General features: G+C 43.6%; 1 protein-coding gene across 1 annotated transcript in view; it reads right to left on the bottom strand.

Moving 5' to 3' along the window:
• The window catches only part of PHF8 (PHD finger protein 8), a 103777-nt gene extending 103071 nt beyond the window's left edge, over positions 1–706 (bottom strand). The window contains exon 1 of the mRNA XM_012663980.1: positions 516–706. The gene's annotated coding sequence lies outside the window, so the exon portion shown is untranslated. The remainder of the gene's footprint in view (positions 1–515) is intronic.
• Between the last annotated feature and the right edge of the window lie 19522 nt (positions 707–20228).

The raw sequence follows: 20228 nt of genomic DNA, 5'->3' as shown, positions 1-20228 counted from the left end.
CCCCAAAATAGGGATAACCAGAGAGAGATGAGAGATCTTGAAAGTCTGCTCAGGTTATTCGAAAATTACCTCAGAGCCCTCAGAAACAAGGCAGAAAAGACTAGGCGCCCAACTCAAATCACAGTTCTGGGGTCGTGTTCTGAGAGTTTAAATGATCCTTTCCTTCACTCTCAATAATATCATTCCTTCTTCGACCATCAGGAGTCTAATCACCCACAGAACTGAAATAAACCTCAATTTCAAAACTGATCAGCTCGTCCTCTACTTCAAAATGACAGGGTTCTCGGTGCACCCCTGAAACTAAAAAGGATCTCTTCAAAACCCCTAAAACTGACTAGAATTTCTTCACACTCCAAAAACTAAGCAAAGATTTTTTTTCACCGCTCAGAAACTGGCAGGCATCTCCTCGCAGCCCTCTTAAACTGATGAGGGCTCCCCAGTCCCCCCAAATTTTCAGGGATCTCATCCTAGATACTGAAGCTGACAGGAATATCCTTGCAGCCCCCGAAACTTACGAGAATCTCTTCACGCCTCCCCAACTGACAGCAACCTCCTCACGCCCCAAACCTGACAAGAATGTCTTCGGTCCCGAATCCTACAGGAACCTCCTCATGCCCAGAGCTGCAGGGACTCCTCACACCCGCGGAGCTCAGCCCCAGCGACACGCCGGCGGCCGGGCTGGCTCAGGGGTAGCGCTGCGCCTCGCTCAGCGGAGGCTTGCCGGGCAGTTCCGGCCCCAGCGGCGGCGCGCGCCGAATTCTGGGATCGTCACTGTAACGCTGCGAACCTCGCTAGGCTTCCCTTGAACCACCCGCTGAGTCGAGCGGCGCCAGCCGGCCGGCGGTGCTACAGGGCAGCCTTCTCCGCAACACTCCCCGGGCCTGGCCGCTCGGGCCTAGTCCTGTGGTCGCCTGGCGAACGAGAAAGTGGCGTCGTTGCCGGGCCGTCAGCAGACAGCCGCGAGCAAACCAACGAGGAAGGAGATGAACTGGCCGCCAGATCCGAGAAAGACGGCCCGAAAAGTCTCTGGGAGAAGCCCGGGGGCCGTGGTAGGCAATTCACAGTAGTTAATAAAGTTTATTCAAAACAACGAGGAAGTTGAGGCGGACAGGGGAGGAGAAATACGGGGTAAACAGCCACCATATTGAGAGTGGCGGCGCTGCCACGGAGAGCCGAGACGGCCGCCATCTTATGAGGGCCCGGTACGGGAGGTAAGCGCAGCGGAGGCTGAGAACTGCAAGCCGCCGGCTCCCCGTGACGTCATCAGGGGGCGGGGCGCCACCTTGAGAAAGGGGGGCGGTGCTCAGCTGCCTTTGGACTTGCTCGTCTATTCAAGGTGCCCAATTGCCGCTGAAGACCTAGAGCCGAGAGGCGGGGAAGCCGCCATCTTAGGCGAGGCAGACACTTGGCTCCATTTTGAGTGGGGCCAGAAACTTCCTAGCCTTCCCCCTTCTCGGATCCAACAGGGAGTTAAGCAACCCTCACACGCACACTCCTCCTCCCCAGCCTTCTCCTCCTATGAGAGGAGGTGAACTCTGTGACTCCATACTGCAAAATTAATAGGTGGTGCCAGGGGTGGGCTTCAGCGGGGTAGCGGCGGAGTACTCACAGCGACTCCCGTCCATTGAACACCTTTAGCGGGCTAGGCTCTTTCCCACGGTCTCCGGGTCCTTTATTCTTCGCCCTGTGAGGGAAGCTCTGTGATTATCCACAAATGAGGACACGGGCTTAGAGAAGCCAAGTGATTTGAGTTTCAAAGCAGGGAAGTTGAACCTCGCGCCCCGTACTAGCCCCGCATTCTGTCCACAGTCCCTCAGTGTAGTTCCTCCATAAAGATTCTGCCAACCTCTCGGCTCCCCCTGAACTATCTCCTTGACCCTACTGTTTTCCTTCAGTTTACATACAGTTCAAGCATGCCCATGCACCTATTCCTCAGTTTTCTGACTACAGCCTGAGGGTGGGGTGGGAGGAGAAATTGAATGAGGAGCTGACACATGGGCTTCAAGATGGCGCTGATTTTCTGATTTTCTCAAAGGTTCTAGAAATTTCTCTAGTTCTCTTACTATTTCACTTTCTTAAAGGGTCCCAGTGCTTTAAAAAAGAAAATGTGTGAGCACACACTAATTTCCTAATCAGTGATGGTAGGTTATGCCCTGGGGATACAATGATAAAAAGAGGGCCTCTGCAGTGGGAAATCACCAGCCAGTGGCTGGGGATAAGCTTGCAAGTAAACAATTGGAATACAAGACCTAGTAAGCATACAAACACCTCCTGCCAAATTACCTTTGCAAAATGCAAAATGAAGCTAAGAAAGCCTCCTCAGAAGCTGTAAGGAAGACTTCAGAGAGACTTGGTGGATATATAAAAGTTTACTAAAACAAGTAAGAACATTGTACACAAAAGGATTGGCATGTACAAATGCGTGGAGGCACATGGGAAAACATTTACTAAAAGAACTTGAATTTTGTTGAAACAAAGGGAAAGAACAAAAGAGTTGGGTAGGAGGTCAAACTGAGTGAGGGGTCAGCTCATGAAAGATTGCAAAATGCAATCAGATTTTATCCTGTAAGCAATGAGAAACCACTGAAGTTTATTGAGCAGGAGTAACTGAATCACATTTGTTTCTTAGCCAGAGGAAGGTCCAGGTTTAGTGGGACCTGAACCTTATACAGTTTGGAGGAGGAGTAATGAGACTTCTTTTTAGACTTACAAATACAAAATTTAGCAGTAAGAGTATTTCTAGAAGCAATTTCTACACCTAGGTAATAACTATGAATAGAAGTGATACAAGCCACTTATAAATGTCCCATGAAACCCAAACTAAATGTATCCCCTAAATCAACTTCCTCTTAGGTGGATCTGAAAAAATATCTGAGGCAGCTCCGACACCATCTAATGCAAGGGAAGGAATGACCAGGCTCTCAGTGGAAAGGGACAGCAATTTGAACCAATTGTGGTTTGAATATATTTTGTGAACTTTATAAAACGTATGACCATGTGACCACATAGCAAGTGACAGATCCTTCAGCTTGAGCTTTCCTAGCTTCACAAGGCAGCAGGAGGGAGGAGGCTGTTTCACTAGTCTGGATAAAAACATCAGGCCTGAACCAGGATATTTTCAGAAGGGGTAGAAAAGGAGCAGATAATTTGGATATTTTGGAGGTTGAATAGGTGGGGCTTGGAGACTAATTGAAAATAGTGGATGAATGAGTGAAAGTGGTGTGAGTTCACTTCTGGGTTGAGTGTCAGAGTGGACAGGTGCCATTGATTCAGCCTGGGTACAAGAAGGAAAAGCAGGTTTGGTGGGGAAGAAGAGAGGTAAGTTTAATTTGGAATATGTTGAGTTCGTGTGTGCGTAGAACATTAGCTCACTCCCAACAATTATTTATTGATCTACTATGCAGCAGGCACTGCTGTGCTAGGTGCTGAGGATGTTAAGGTAGTCCAGGTAAGGTTCTGGCCTTCATGGAGCTGACATTCTACTGGGGGAATCAGTCAATAAATAAAATTTCATTCACATATTTTTTGAGCACCTACTATTAGGCACTAGGGATTTAGAGGTAAACAAAACAGACAAGGTCCCTGCCTTCCTGTGACACATTCCACCAAGGGAGACAGACAATAAAATGAGGCAAATAAGAGAATTCCTGATTCCAGTGAGTGCTATCAGGAAAATAAGACGAGTCATGAGACTGAAAAATTTAGAGGGAAAATAGTCTATTTTAGATAGGGTAGTCAAAGAAGGCCTCTCCGAGAAGGTGACACGTAAGCTGAGGACTGAACAACCAGAGCTAGGCAGAAACTAGGTCAGAAGGAATCAAAAGCCCAAAGGCCCTAAGATGGTAGTGGGAGGACAGGGCAGGTTACAGGTGGTGGTCGGGGTGGAGTCTCCAGACATGAATTAGAGATCCTGTATGTACCCTTAGGGAATATACACTCTAATAAATTAACAATAACAAGGCTGGAAAAGGTCAAACCTAAATGCTACCTAGAGGTATGAGCAACCTGTGTGGGAACAAAGAAGGAGCCACAATTAATTTAAACATATTCAGTGAGTGTGTCAGGAAAGCCTTCACAGGAGGTAGCATTTGATCTAGATGTAGTGGTAACAACCCCCACTCCTAAAAGTTCCTCTCCAGTATCCTTGAGAGGTGGCGGGTGAGAAGCTAAAGAATACTGGGAAAGGCAAAGCTGCCAGGGGGCTAAAGGCCAGGCAGTCACATTTGCAGACGAAGGAAGTCTTGCCGCTTTCAAGGGTGGGAGGCAGACAGCTGCTGCTCTGGAAGTGTGTGGTTCCCTCCAGAACTGGCCACCATAGCTCGAGGCTGCCTTGGAAGCCTTCCTCCCCTACTCCATCTTCCACTTTAACTGGAAACTTACAAATGTTTCCAGTTGTAAACATTTTTTTTAATTACACATAATGGTAAACGCATTCCCATTGTAAGCATTCAAAACGCTAGCTTGAACTTCCCCCTGACCCCAGTCAATCCCTGCTTATCTCCCTAGAGGTAACCTCAGGGGGATCTTTTCCAATTCCTTTATCTGCATATATGTACGTATAGCTATTGAGATGAAAAGTGTGCGGGCTAGAGTGAACAATAAAATACATGAAGAGAAAAGGGAGAGAAACGGGGGGCGGGAATTACATGAGGAAGAACAGGCTTCCTCTAAATGTATAAGTATCAGTGAAAAAAAAGACAAAATAATGACAAATAACATTATCTGAGAATTTACTGTGTGCTAAGCACTATTATAAGCTCTTTACCTGCATTAACTCAATCCTTACACCAACCCTATGAGGTAGCTACCCATACTATCCTGACTGTATGAATGAGGACAATGAGTATAGAGACTTTAATTCACTTGCTCAAGGTCACATAGCCAGTATGTATCTAAGCTGGGGTTCCTAGTGATGCAGGCCCAGAGTCCAGGCTCTTAACCACTCCATTATACCACTGGTGTGGATTTAACAGCAATTGGTGTATAGATATAATGGGAGAAGGTAATCAACAGTTCTTTGCATAATTTGAATCACAAAAGCAAAATATGGTTTGCACACCCCTGAAATAAAAACTAGCAGAATGATGCCTCAGGCACCAAACTAGGTAGCTGAGAACACTAATCCACGCCTCCCAAGCCAGCTTCATAGGTGTGCCACCTGCACAGAGCTCTGCTTCCAGAGCCTTGGGCTTCATTTGAAGCTGTCTTGAAATTCTTAATAATTTTATCTTTGAACTTGTGTTTTATAAGTGTAGTCCAGTGTGACAATGGATCATGCACATGAGAAGAAGAGATATGCTAAGTGGTAGCACACACAGCCTGTGGGCACTGCAGGCAATGTGCATGCTGAGGAATTGGCCGGGCCACCTGGTATGCATAAGCACATTTGGGACAGTCTAGAGCACCACAGGGCTTGGAGGGAGACATCAGGCCAGCAACAATGGTACCAGAAGCAGCAGCGGAGGTAGCAGTGCCTATAACCCTGGGAGAAAGAAAGGCCTCTGCATAGGGACAGTGAGGGGACCTGTAGTGAGAGGTAAGGTTGTCCTACTCTCACCACAGCCTGTCCCTGCAGGAGCTGCAAAAAGATTAACTCTTTGGCCTGCACACTGGAGGCATGAACTGCTGGCACTAAGGCAGCAAACTTTGGCAGGAAATTATTACAAAATAAAAGCATTCCGATGACAGTTTCTTTGGCTGTGCAGAAGCTTTTTAATTTGATCAGGTCCCATTTATTTATTTTTATTGTTGCTGTGATTGCCTTTGGGGTCTTCTTCATAAATTCTTTGTCTAGGCCAATGTCTAGAAGAGTATTTCCAACATCTTCCTCTAGAATTCTAATAGTTTCACTCCTTAGGTTTAAATCTGTTACCCAGCGTGAGTTGATTTTTGTGAGAGGTGAAAGGTGTGGATCCTGCTTCAGTCTTCTACATGTGGCTATCCAGTTTTCCCAGCACCATTTATTGAATAAGGATTCTTTTCCCCAGTGTATGTTTTTGTCTGCTTTGTCAAAGATTAGATGGCTATATGAGGATGGTTTTATATCTGGGTTCTCAGTTCTGTTCCACTGGTCAATGGCTCTATTTTTGTGCCAGTACCAAGCTGATTTTGAAGTAGAAATCTCCACTGACAAATCTCCCTGCTATCTCCCCAAATAGCTGTCACTCTAGCCTCTGTAAACTGTTTGCAGACGCCAAGGTGGATCGAGACCCTGCCCCCGCTAAAGATAACCTCATTGTAACTGTCCCCCACTCCCTCCCTCATTGTAACTGTGCCCCACTCCCCCTTTAACCAAAATGTATAAAAGACTGCTACATTCTTTGTTGAGGGCTCAGAATTTGGGAGAAAAATCCCCTCTGAGTCCGCCGGCGTATATAAACCTGTTTTGCCATTAGTTCCTGTGCCTCTCTGTCTGTTCCCGGTGAATTCCGCTGTAACATTTGGTTCCCTGACCGGGAAAAGCTGAGTGCGCTGGCCCTTTAAGGCCACCGGCTCGGGACAGGACGCCAGACGGCCGGCCCCTTACAACTGAGAGAGGACAAGGCACGCCACATACCACTTGAGAATATCGTCCTCTTCACTCGGAGGGGCTCTGCCGACCACGACCACGAGCCCAGCACCCGCCCAGACAATGGTGAAGTACAGGCAACCAGGAAAGGACGTTAGATGTCAGCCAAAGTAAGGTCCTGGGACCCTGTCCGCAGGTAGCCAGGCCCGTCTCAGGATGGAAGAGGGGCTTGATCACCTCCTAAGGAAAGGTTTAAGGTTCCCCAAAGGGGGGAGGGAATGTAATAACCCCCGTGTGTGTCAGCGTGAGTGCTACAGCTCCATGGCTCAAAAGCTACAGAGCTTGATTGGGTCTTAACCTGCGGTTCTGTGGCAGCGTCCTACGGCGTAAAGGTGACTCACCCTTTGAAAGGAGAGTGACCGGCCCGGGGTTTATACGGGTGCACCTTCGCCAAGACGTGTCTAAATCCCTGTGAGGGGAGCAGCCAGGCGGCCATCTGACAGTAAAACCCCTCCCTGTGCGACACCGATCAGTAGGACACAATGGGAGGGAAGGAATCCAAGCCAACTGTCCTTAGGTGTATGATCAAAAATTTTAGGAAGGGATTTTCAGGTGACTATGGAATTAAGATGTCACCAAATCGCCTCCAAACACTCTGCGAAGAAGAGTGGCCTTCTTTTGGAGTTGGGTGGCCTGATTTGGGCACCCTCGACACTTCTATTATCCAGGCAGTCTGGAAACGAGTTACAGGCACCCTTGGACACCCAGATCAGTTCCCCTATATCGATTCCTGTCTAGGATTTGCCCAAAGTCTGCCCCCTTGGGTCTGGTTCTGTGTAGAAAAGGGTCAGAGTTAGGTCTCTTTGCTCAGAAGCCAAGAAAGTCTCTTGACCCCAACTTCAAGCCAATCCACCAAGGGCTGCCGGAAGATGAACTCCCCCTGCCGCTTCCATACAATCCTGGTGACCCAACTCCCGGACCCACACTGTCGGCACCGGACACTCCGCCACCCTCTGACTCGCGGCCCCCGCTGCCTGACAACCTGGCCGAGGAGACTCCGATAGCACACCCTCTCCGTTCTGCCCAGAACCCAACTCCATCCTTCCAATTGCCGGTCCGTGAGGTCCGAAATCAACTCCGGGTTGCCAATGACGGGACTGTCCAGCAGGGGCCGCCAGTGCTCTATTATCAACCCTTTTCAACTACAGATCTCCTGAATTGGAAACAACATACCCCTTCTTACTCAGAAAAGCCACAAGCCATGATAGACAACACACCACTGGGCATCCTCGATCCAGAGACGTGGGCGCAGTGAGCAGTCCCAGGTGTTGCGCCTACGCGGCAGCTCTGGGAGTTGGTGCCGCCGCCCGTGCCTCGCACCCCGCTCCTGGCGACCTCCCGCCTTGGCGCCTGCCGCAGGCTAAGGGCCACCACCAGCCGGACGCGGCAGGAGTGCGCGGCCGCGGAGCCGGGCACGGCTGGGGACAGCGCCTTTTGTCCCCAGAGGCCCTGGAAGTGTGCGGCGGGCGCGCGGAAGCGGTGGGCAGCCCCGACGTGGAGGAGCCAGCCCGCAGAGCCAGCATGGGCCGTGGGCGCGGTGCGGGGGGCCACTGCTGGGCTGGCCCCGGCGTGCTGCTGGCACTGGCGGCCGCGCTCCTGACTGCGAGCTCTGCCAGGGAGTACAACTACATGAGCTTCCAGTCGGGCGTTAGCTTTTACCCGAGCGGCCGCTTCTACGACAAGCCGCGGCAGTGCGTGGACATCCCCGTGGACCTGCGGCTGTGCCACAACGTGGGCTACAAGAAGACAGTGCTGCCCAACCTGCTGGAGCACAAGACCATGGTCGAGGTGATGCTTTTTCTGCATCTATTGAGAGAATCATATGGTCTTTGTTTTTGCTGCACAGCCAAAGAAACTGTCACAAGTGCAAACAGACAACCTACAGAATGGGAGAAAATTTTTGCATGCTACAAATCCGATAAAGGGCTGATAACCAGAATCTATTTAGAACTCAGGAAAATCAGCAAGAAAAAAATCAAACAACCCTATCAAAAAGTGGGCAAAGGACATGAACAGAAACTTTTCAAAAGAAGACAGAATAATGGCCAAAAAACATATGAAAAAATGCTCAACATCTCTAATCATCAGGGAAATGCAAATCAAAACCACAATGAGATATCACTTATCTCCAGTGAGACTGGCCTTTATCAAAAAGTCCCAAAACAATAAATGTTGGCGTGGATGCGGAGTGATAGGAACACTCATACACTGCTGGTGGGACTGCAAACTAGTGCAACCTCTGTGGAAAGCAATATGGAGATACCTTAAAGAGATACAAGTAGAATTACCATTTGATCCAGCAATCCCATTACTGGGCATCTACCCAAAAGAACAAAAGACACTCTATAAAAAAGACACCTGCACCCGAATGTTTATAGCAGCACAATTGCAAAGATGTGGAAACAACCCAAGTGCCCATCACTACATGAGTGGATTAATAAAATGTGGTATATGTATACCATGGAGTACTATTCAGCTTTAAGAAACAATGGTGATATAGCACCTCTTGTATTCTCCTGGATAGAGCTGGGACACATTCTACTAAGTGAAGTACCCCAAGAATGGAAAAATAAGCACCACATGTACTCACCAGCAAACTGGTTTCACTGATCAACACATAAGAGTACATATAGGAATAACATTTATTGGGTGTCGGGCAGATGGGAAGGGGGAGGAGGGTATGGGTATATACATACATAATGAGTGCGATGCACACCATGGGGGGGGGTGGACACTCTTGAAGCTCTGACTTGGGGGGGGCAAGGGCAACATACGTACTCTAAGCATTTGTACCCCCTATAATATCCTGAAAAAAAAAAAGCATACCCGTGGACATTGCAGAATTCTTTGAAGAGTTTAGAACTTCTGGTTTTGAACACTGGGGCAACACTGCAAAGCAAATATCCAAAGGCTTAGAAATAGAAATTAAAATGAGAGATTTTCACAATAGGCACTGGAGATTAAAAGTTTCAGATAAACATATTATTAAGGAAGACAATTTAAAAGTTTTTTTCCTTGTAATTGAAGATACAGTGGTAGAATACATAAACAGGTGTTTTGAATTATATACAAATCGTGAAGCCAGTTTCCATTTCTTGTATGACCTCCACAAGTTATAGGAAATGGCAGAGGAAACATTAAAATGCCATTTTATAAATTTATATTTAAAATTAGATTTAGATTTACATGACACTGATTTGTATGGAAAGTTAAATCTTCTCAGAAAAATCATTCTACAAGCATCACCAGCTCTAGACATACGAAAAATTTGTATTTTGAAACAATTTATCAGAAATTTATCCCAATGTTGTCACAGCCTACAAAATACTTTTAATAGCACCAGTAACAGTTGTATCAGCAAAAAAATCCTTCTCAAGATGAAAAACTGTTAAATATTATTGTGATTTTGTGACTGGTGTTACTTTCAATTATATCAGTTAAAAATGAAGTTGCCAAAAGGTCGATGACCAAATAATTGAATTTGAAGAAAAGCGAGCCAGAAAAATCTTTTTTTTTTTCTAAAACGGTTTCGCTGTATTGCCCAAGCTGGAGTGCAGTGGTGCCATCTTAGGTCACTGTAACCTCTAGCTCCTGGCCTCAAGTGATCCTCTCACTTCAGCCTCCCAAGTAGCTAGGACTACAGGTGTGCAGTGTGCACCACCACACTAATTTTTAAAAAATGTTTTGTAGAGAGGGAGTCCAGTATGTTACCCAGACAGATCTCAAACTCCTGGCCACAGTAATGTTCCATCTTGGCCTCCCAGAGCTCTGGGATTACAGATATGAGCCACTGTACCTGGCCCAGAAAAATCTTATCATCAAAATATCACAATAATGTATTATTATTTATTGTATTATATAAAAGTATGACCAAAATATTATTGTTCTGCAATTTATGTTTATATAATTATTCATGCATCAGTATTACCCCTACTATATTTTATTAGTAATATTTTTAAAGGAAAAAATTTTATATTTTAAGATCTTTAATTGCACTTTCCCCTTCTCCCCCACTTTTTTTTTTTAAGGAAGCAGGGAAGGAAGGAAGGAAGGAAGTCCCCTGCTTTTTGAAGAAGGGGCCCTCCATTTTAATTTTTTACTGGGACCCCCAGATTATGTAGCCAGCTCCCACTTCTGCTTGGTGGTAAATGAGAGGTGAACTGCGATTGCAGCCACTCAAACAGCCTCGGTGCTCCTACCAAAATCCTCTCCACGGGGAGTGGGGGTGGGGTGGGTAGAGGCAGGATAATAACACAGAAATATGGAGGTTAGTGTGGATATTTGTCATTCTCACATGAACAAGATCATATGTGGCCAATTGCTTTCTTCATTGGACAGTATGTCTTGGAGATCTTTCTACCAAAAGAAAAAATCAACCTTCTTTTTAACTACTTCAGGAAATTCCATCATTGGGGAGAGAGAGGGTCTTAATTTATTTCTCCACTCTCCCAATGGATATTTAAAATGGTCTGAATTTGGCCATGCCGGGTGGCTCACTCCTGTAGTCCCAGCACTCTGGGAGGCTGAGGCCAGAGGATCACTTGAGCTCAGGAGTTCTAGACCAGCCTGAGCAAGAGGGAGACCCCGTCTCTACTAAAAATAGAAAAAATTAGCTGGTCATGGTGGTGCACATCTATAGTCCCAGATACTCAGGAGGCTGAGGTAGGAGGATCACTTGAGCCCAGGAGTTTGAGGTTGCTGTTAGCTGGGCTGACGCCGCAGCAGTCTAGCCTGGCCAACAGAGCAAGACTCTGTCTAAAAAAAAAAAAAAAAGATAAAATGATCTTAATTTTTCACTATTACAGGGCTGCAGGGAACATCGTGGTAGGGGCCTCCTTGTGACCATGCATATCTCTCTAGGTTCCCACTCAAAAGTGGGTTACTGAGTCATGGAGTATGGATATTTACAATTTTAATATATACTGCTGAATTGCCCTTCAAAAGCACTATGCCAACTTTCACTCTGATCAGCAGTGTATCTTCACATTTCCTAAGACTCTGTCCTTTAAATTGTTTGCCAATCTGATTGATGAAAAATGATAACCTGTGTTCATTTGTTTTTTAATTTGCATTCCTCTATCACTAGTGAAGTTGAGCATCTTTTCATACGTTTATTGGCCCATCCTCTGTGAACTGTTTATTTGTAAGCTTTGCCTATTTTTTCTTTTCTTTTTTTTTTTTTTTGAGACAGAGTCTCACTCTCTTTCCTGGGCTAGAGTGCCATGGCATCAGCCTAGCTCACAGCAACCTCAAACTCCTGGGCTCAAGCGATCCTCCTGCCTCAGCCTTCTGAGCAGCTGGGACTACAGGCATGCGCCACCACGCCTGGCTAATTTTTTCTGTATATGCTTTTAGTTGTTTGGCTAATTTCTTTCTATTTTTTTTTTTTTTTTGAGACAGAGTCTGGCTCTGTTGCCCGGGCTAGAGTGCCGTGGCATCAGCCTAGCTCACAGCAATCTCAAACTCCTGGGCTCAAGCGATCCTCCTGCCTCAGCCTTCTGAGCAGCTGGGACTACAGGCATGCGCCACCACGCTCAGCTAATTTCTTTCTATTTTTAGTAGAGACTTGTCCAGATAATTTCTTTCTATTTTTTTTTTTTTTTTGAGACAGAGTCTGGAATACAGGCATGTACCACCATGCTCAGCTACTTTTTAAAATTTTTTGTAGTTGCTCAGGCTGGTCTCAAACTCTTGGCCTCAAGCGATCCTCCTGCCTCAGCCTTCTGAGCAGCTGGGACTACAGGCATGCGCCACCACGCTCAGCTAATTTCTTTCTATTTTTAGTAGAGACTGGGTGTCACTCTTGCTCAGGCTGGTCTTGAACTCCTGAGCTCAAGCGATCCTCTCGCCTTGGCCTCCCAGAGTGCTAGGATTACAGGCGTGAGCCACCACACCTGGCCGTAACACAAAAATTATAACACTGCATTGTGTAGCTTATAATGTATGTAGATGTAATATATATAACCGTTATAGCTTAAAGCCTGGAAGAAATTAATAATTGAGTACCATAAACTGGGTGGCTTAAAACAACAGAAATTTATCATCTCATAATTCTGGAGGCTAGAAGTCCAAAATCGAAATGTTGGCAGGGCCATGCTTTCTCTGAAGGCCCTAGAGGAGTAACCTTCTTTGACTCTTTCTAGCTTCTGGTGGTTGCAATCCTTGACGTTCCTTGGCTTGTAGACGCATCACTCAGCCTCCATCATCACATGGTGTACTCACTCCTGTGTGTGTGAATTTCTCTCTTCTTATTAGGATCCCAGTCATTGGATTAGGAGTGACCCTGATATAGTATGATCTCATTTCAATGTGATTACATCTGCAAAGACCCTATTTCCAAATAAGGTCACAATCAGGTTCTGGGTGAACACAAATGTTGGGGGGATGCTATTCAACCCAGTATAGAGTGTCATATTTTAAAAATCTGCTTGACTGTGTCTGGAGTAGAGGCCCAGCATCCCTAATTCTCAAAATCCTCACTGACTTGACAAATGTTATCAGTGTTCACCTAAAAAAGTAATAACTAGAACATTTCTTTAAAAAAAAGGAAAGTGATAGAAAACTAGTTCTGTCAGATATTTAAAATACTACAAAGCTAAAATGATTAAAATAGTATAAGGAAAAATTAAATCAATAGAATAGATTCCATAAGTAGACCCAAATACATAAAGTGATTTTATTTATGATAAAGGTAGCAGTTGAAATCAGTGGGGAAAAGAGGGCTTATTCCACAAATGGTGCTCAGATAACTGGCTATTTGGTGGTGAGGGGGTAGGGGGAAGTAGCCTCATCTCACTCCTTATACTAAAATATAATTCTAGATGTATCAGAAGTGGAAATAGAAAAAAAGTAAAAATATAAAAATTTTAGAAGAAAATATGAATGTACTTATTTGTACTCTAGAAATGGGAAAGTCCCTTTTAAAGCAGAATCCCAAACCCAGATGCTATAAAAGAAAAGATTGATGGATTTGACTGAATAAAAGTGAAAAGATTTGCAAGGCCAAAAAACACCATAAACAAACCAAAAGATTGGGCTGGGCATAGTGGCTCATGCTTGTAATGTCAGCACTTTCAGAAGCCGAGCCAAGAGGATTGCTTAAGGCCAGGAGTTCTAGACCAGCCTGGGCAAAATAGCCAGACACCATCTCTACAAAAAATGAGAAAAATTAGCCAGGCATGGTGGTGCAAGCCTGTAGTCCTAGCTACTTAGGAGGCCGAGGTGAGAGGATCACTTGATCCCAGGAGTCTGAGGCTACAGTGAGCTATGATAGCACCATTGCACTCCAGCCAGGGTGACAGAGTGAGATCCTGTCTCAAAAAAAGAAAAAAAAATTCTACAGAACTGGGAAAACATATTTGCAACATATATGACAAAGGGCTAATTTCTTTAATTTACAAAGAGTTCAGAAAAATCAATATGAAACAGGCAAAACTCAACAGTAAATCAGCTAAGGAATAAGCAAGTAGTTTATAGAGAAAGACATACACATATCAACAGAGATTTGAAAAGATGTTCACCCTCATCCATGTTTGAATAGAAATCAAAACAATAAAATACCATCTTCACCTGTCAGATTGTATGATTATATGCAGAGCTAGTGAGAGTATGAGGAAACAGATACTTTCACACACTGCTGCTGGTAGGACTGTAAGTGCAACCTTTTGAGGGTACAATTTGGCAATGTATATCAAAATAGAACATGCACATATTCCTTAACTAAATGTTGCAGACTTTGCTAGTGCCTTCTCGGCAATCATTCCCACTTTTTCCTTCCTAACAATTCCTATATTTTTATTTGCCCATGTAAGTCCACTCATAGCCCATGTATTTTGGGATAAACTGATCCAAATCCCAGTTCTTCTGGTCACAGACATTATTACTTCAGGGGAGGACTTGTGACCTATACAAGCCAATTAGGGTGAGCCCTGGGAGTCCTGCTTGGAATGCTGGGTCAGAAGTTTTCTGTTTCCTGCTGGACCTAAAGGATGAGACTCAGTCTCCATTGCCATTGGCAGTCATCTTATGGCCACCTTGGCTACAACAATGGTTTTCAACCTTAAGCATGCATCAGAATGACCTAGTTTGTCAAAACACAGATTGCTGGTCTCCATCCCCAGAGTCTCAGATTCTGTAGCTCTGAGGTAGGAACTGTTGATTTGCATTTCTAAGAAGTTGCCAGATGATGGTGATGGTAAAGGTGATACTGCTGGTCCAGGGATGAAGACAGAGTGATGGGTCTACACTTAGAAAACGACGTGGAAAAATATGGACTGCAGAGCAGAAAGACTGAAAGAAACTGAGTAGCTCTAGCTCATCCTACTGCTGGAATTATGTTTTGTTACTTGCAACCAAAAGCATCCTAACCAATACACTGGGCAATCCTGCCACTAAAAATGTACGCTATGGATATCTTTGTAGAAGTTCACCAAAATACATGTACATGGATGATTACAGCAGCATTGTTTATAATAGCTAAAACTGGAAACAATCAAACCACTGGGAATTAATCCATCTAATGGAATAGTATCTAGTGTTAAATATTATTAAATAGTTTGCATATGCTATTAGATAAATATCTCTAAGATAAGTATAAAAAATCATGATGACAAAATTTTATGCTTTTTAAAAAAATAGATAAATATATGCAAGTTTATGCTCAATTATTTCCTAAAAGGAAATAGTGATTTAAAATGGCGATATTTGGGAGTGTTGGGATTGAGGTGGTGCTATAGGTTTTTCAGTCTTCACTGTGTGCATTTCTATTCTGTTTGAATTTTCTAACTTTAGGTAAGTTTTCCTCTTTAAAAAAAGAAAATATCATTTGGAGCTATCTGGGCAAGGTATAGGCCAATTTTAATTTCCTTCTTTGTATTTCTATATTGAAAAACAACTGATAAATGTAATAAATCATGAGAAGATGAATGGAAAAGTAAAGATTTCTCAGGTATTCTGATGTGCAGCCAGGCTTGGGTGGCACTGACATGGGGTATAGGTTATAAGCTGGTGAAGACTTTCTACATTTCTAATAGGCTCCCAGGTAATGCTAATGATGTTGAACCACTGATCACATTTTGAATGGGAAGAAAAATGAAGGAGAAAAGGAAGTAGGAAGAGGGCAACGGGGCCATGAAGATGAACCAGGAACAGATATGAGACACTGCAGAAGTATAGTGATTGGGTATGTAGGATAAGGAAAGAATTTGGGATGACTGAGATTTTTGTCCTGGATGACTATGAGGATGATGGTGACATTAACCAGAGATAGAGGAAGCAAGCTGGAGAAGGAGAAGGCATAGGAAACAATAGAGGAGTGGACTTCATATTTAAACATATTAAATTGTGATTTATCTAGGAGAATATTATGTGGATTTGTCCAGCAGTCCATTTGTGCTCTCCATCTGGAGCTCAGTAGAGTTCAGTTAGAGGTTGATTTGGGAGTCATCTGTATAAAGGTAAGAGTTGAAGCCATGGCGCAGGATGAAACTGACCAGGGGGAAAATGGCTGAGAGAACAGAAATTTTGGGAAATGTTAGTTAATTTTTTTTTTAAGAGACAGGGTTTTGTTTTGTCCCCAGGCTGGAGTGCAGTGGTGCAATCGTAGCTTACTGTAACCTTGAACTCCTGGGCTCTCCTCCTGCCTCAGCCTCTCGAGTAGCTTGGAATACAGGCATGTACCACCATGCTCAGCTACTTTTTAAAATTTTTTGTAGTTGCTCAGGCTGGTCTCAAACTCTTGGCCTCAAGCGATCCTCCACCTCGGCCCCCTGAAGCGCTGGGATGACCACGCCTGGCCCAGAAATGTTAATCTTAAGAGACATGCTAAGGAAGGAAATGAAGAAGTAGTAAGGGAGGCAGTACAGAAGACTAGATACTCTGAAGGGTCCTCCAACTACAGGCCAACTAGATACTGCAGAAAACATAATTTTTATTGCATTGCTGGATGTGTGAATTAACAATTGCTATATCATAAACCATCCCAAAACTCTGTGACTTGAAACCTTTTATCGTTGCTCATGAGTCCATGGGTTGGCTAAATAGCTCTGCTGATCTGGATTAGGCTTAGCTGATCTTGCGTGGGTTCACTAATGTATCTGTGGTCTTCTGGTGAGTTGGCTAGGGGCTCACAGGTCTAGGGTGGTCTTGGCTTCAATAGCTGGATAACTGGGTCTCTCATTCTCCAGAAAGATAGCCCAGGCTCACTCACATGGTAGTTCCAGGGGTCCAAGAGAATGAGTAGAAGCATACAAAGCTTCTTGTGGCCTAGGCTTAGACCTGACACAATATCACTTCTGCCACAGTCTGTTGACCAAAGCAAAACACAAGACTAGTCCACATTCAAAAAGTGGAGAAATAGATACCATCTCTTAATCGGAGGAGCTGCAAAGGGAGTAGATACAGAGAGAAGTAAACAATTATGGCCATTTTTATAATCAGTCTATCAATAATCTATCCATCAATTCTATTTATTAGAAGTAAAAGGAATCTTCAAGAAGCAAACAAAACAAAGCAAGCAAACAAACAAAAGCCATGACAACAACAAACCCCAGTGAGCTCGTTGGAGTGAGCAGGGCACTTGATGACACTTCCAAAACTAAGATAGAGGTATTTCCTTGGAAAACTGAGGTGCTCTTACTGGAAGAAATGAGGAAAGGCCACTGGTCTTGTAGGAAAACATACAGCTACCTCAGAATCCAAAATTCATTCGAAAATTCTAGAAATACTTTAAGATGGAAAAGTCTTTGTCTTTCTGGTTCGTGAAACCAGTATGCGTATGGGGCAACATTTAGGAGTTTGACCTGGGACTCAAAATCAGTATGTCATCCATCTCTTTCTAATGTATTGAAAATGTTTTCACATCAACTAAATGTGTTATTCTCAAAACTACCTGTAAGAGAGGTAACGCAGGCATTATTATTCCTATTTGATAAGACTTTTTAAAACAATATTTTCACTATCTTATAAAGGTGAACATTGGCATGCCTTACCAGCAGGAGGCATGTATAAAACTATTCATTTCAACATTAATGGGAACAACCCATATTTCCATTGGACAGAAAAATGGGTAGACAAATTGTGGCATTTTCACACAATGGAATACAATACAGAAGTGAAAATGAATTAACTACAGCTACATGCAACATGTCTGAGTCTTAGAGAAATCAAGTTAAGTGAAAAAAGGAAGTCACAGAAAATTACATAAAAATAACATTTTATAAAATTAAAAAGGAAGTAAAATAATATATAGTTCAGGTATAATTACATATGTCATAAAAATATTTAAAAAGAAAATTAAGGAATAAAAAATAAAATTCAAGATACTGGTTACCCCTGGGGATGATGTGGAAAGTAGGGAGATGGGATAGTTCTTAGACTGGGCAGCGAGTTCATGAATGTTCATTTTATTATTGAATTTCATAACATATTTTATATATATCCTTTTGTATTTATCAAATATTACATAATAATTTTTTAAGTAGTCAAAAAAGGAAAGAGAAATAGGAGAGAAAGATCAGGGAAGCCAGAGAGTTTCAGTAAATGGGTTGTGTTTCAGTGTCAAATATCATGGAAGTCCTCAGTAAGATGAGGCCTATATGGAAACCCTGGACTTGGTGACTGGGAGCACACTGGTCACCTTTGGAATCAGCCAAATTCATTCAAATGGGGAGGGCTGATGCCAGATTATAGGATGGGAAGGAATGTGTTATGGGAGGGTACACAAATCTTTTATCTACTATCTCCTCCCAAACCCACAACAGCTAACATTTATCAAGGCTGTATTATATGTCAGTCCTTTTGCATATACTATGTCATTTAATCCTCACAACCACCTCCACAGGGTGGGCTAGGGGAACTAAGCTCAATGCTTGTGTTACTACCAGATCATATTCACCTTTGATCACATGCAGAGAACCCCTATGACACTAGAATAAGAATGAATACTTCACTATTCCATTCTAAATTTTAGGTGCAAGGACTCAAATTGTTAGGTAATGGCAACTAACCAAAAGGTGATGAATCAAGTCTATCCAGAAATAGATCACATATCCCCCCATCCCCATGCTGGGGGAAATGAAGCCACGTGACTGACAGTCAACCCACCTCTACCACAAGATAGGGAGGGGCAGTTCCCCAAAGGAAAAACCTGAGTTTAATTGCCAGAAGAAGGAAGGAATGCTGGGCAGGCAGAAATGAGAGTTACCTACCAAACCAAAATCAACTTACATTTAGAACCCTGGTTTTATTACTTACTAGCTGTGTGTGAATTTGGGCACCACTGAATTGGTTTGCTTTTCTGTAAAGTGGGGATGGTACTTACTTTGAAGGTTGTCTGAGGATTAGAAATAATGTACAAGAGTTTAGTACTATGCCTGGTACCTAATAAGTCTTCAATAAATGGTAACTTTTAAAAGCCAAATGCTAGATTTCCTACTATTAAATTCTCTGAGTCCCAACACTCAAAGATCAAAGGTTAGGAAAAGACATCTGTAGCTATAATGAACCTATATAAAACAAAGTATGTTATAAACAGTAAGTTTTCATTTAAGGATAGTGTTTACAAGCTTCAGCAGACTTCTACTGCTCACCTTATGTTCAGCTGTTTCCTTTTATAATCTGTACACATAAGGCACAGAGTGGTTAGGGAGGCCAAGCCCAGCTAGCATCATTCACCAGAAGCAGTAAGAAGAAATGCCGTAGTATTGGCTTCAGACTCTATTCCAAGTATCCCTCTATTGCTCAAAGGTTACTCAGAGCTCAATTTTTTTTCAGAACCTAATTTTGAGAGACATTTACATGAGTACCATTTAGAGCTGAACCTTTATACTCAATCTTCCTGTGTTTTTGTCACCCTTATATCCTCTTCCTTGAAAGTCTGCAATCTGCTTTGTACCAAGGGACACTGGCAAAGGTGTTTTAGCTGTCCTTGATTTATTCATCAAACATTTACTAAGAACATGCTGTGCAACAAGTGCCAAGAAGACAGAGATGGTCAAGCATAGTTTAATCTAGGGGCACACATTGAGCAAAGTGCTACAGGTATAGGGGATGGCTGTGTTGAGTCTATACAGGGATCTCTAGTTGAGATCAGGAAAAGAATTATAAAGACGTGAGCTGAATCTTGGGGGAAAAATCAAGACTGCACCAGAGACAAAGGGAAAGAGGCATTCCAGGCAATGGTATAAGCAAATGAGAAGATATGAACAGCTTAATGTGTATGGGCTGCATTTTATTATTGCTGGAGTTGGGTAGGGGAGGTAGGAAATGAGGCTAGAGAAGTGGTCAGGGGCTAGATCATAAAGGGACCATGGAAGTTGGAGAGCAGTGTGTTAGAAGGACAAATTTACTCTGGAAGCTGATAAACATGGTGGATCAAAGCAACGGTTCTTAACTTTCTCTTGTGTCATAAATTCCTTTAAGAACCTGAAAAAAGGTATGAGCCCTTTCACTGGAAAAAGGTACACACACTTAGACACAAAATGTTGCTTAAAATTGGCTGGGTAAACTGCTGAGTAAGACAAGGGAGCAACTGCAATAGTCCAGGTGAGACATGATGAGGCCTGAACTAAGCCACAGAAGTTGAGACAGAAAAGAGGAGCTAGATGTGAGAAATAGAAACACGGTTGGGTGTTATCAACAGATCTTGTCACCAGCTGGATTT

This window comes from Propithecus coquereli, unplaced genomic scaffold (assembly GCF_000956105.1).
Source record: "Propithecus coquereli isolate 6110/MARCELLA unplaced genomic scaffold, Pcoq_1.0 Scaffold849, whole genome shotgun sequence".
Taxonomy (NCBI): Eukaryota; Metazoa; Chordata; class Mammalia; order Primates; family Indriidae; genus Propithecus; species Propithecus coquereli.
This window is presented reverse-complemented; position numbering and strand designations above follow the sequence as displayed.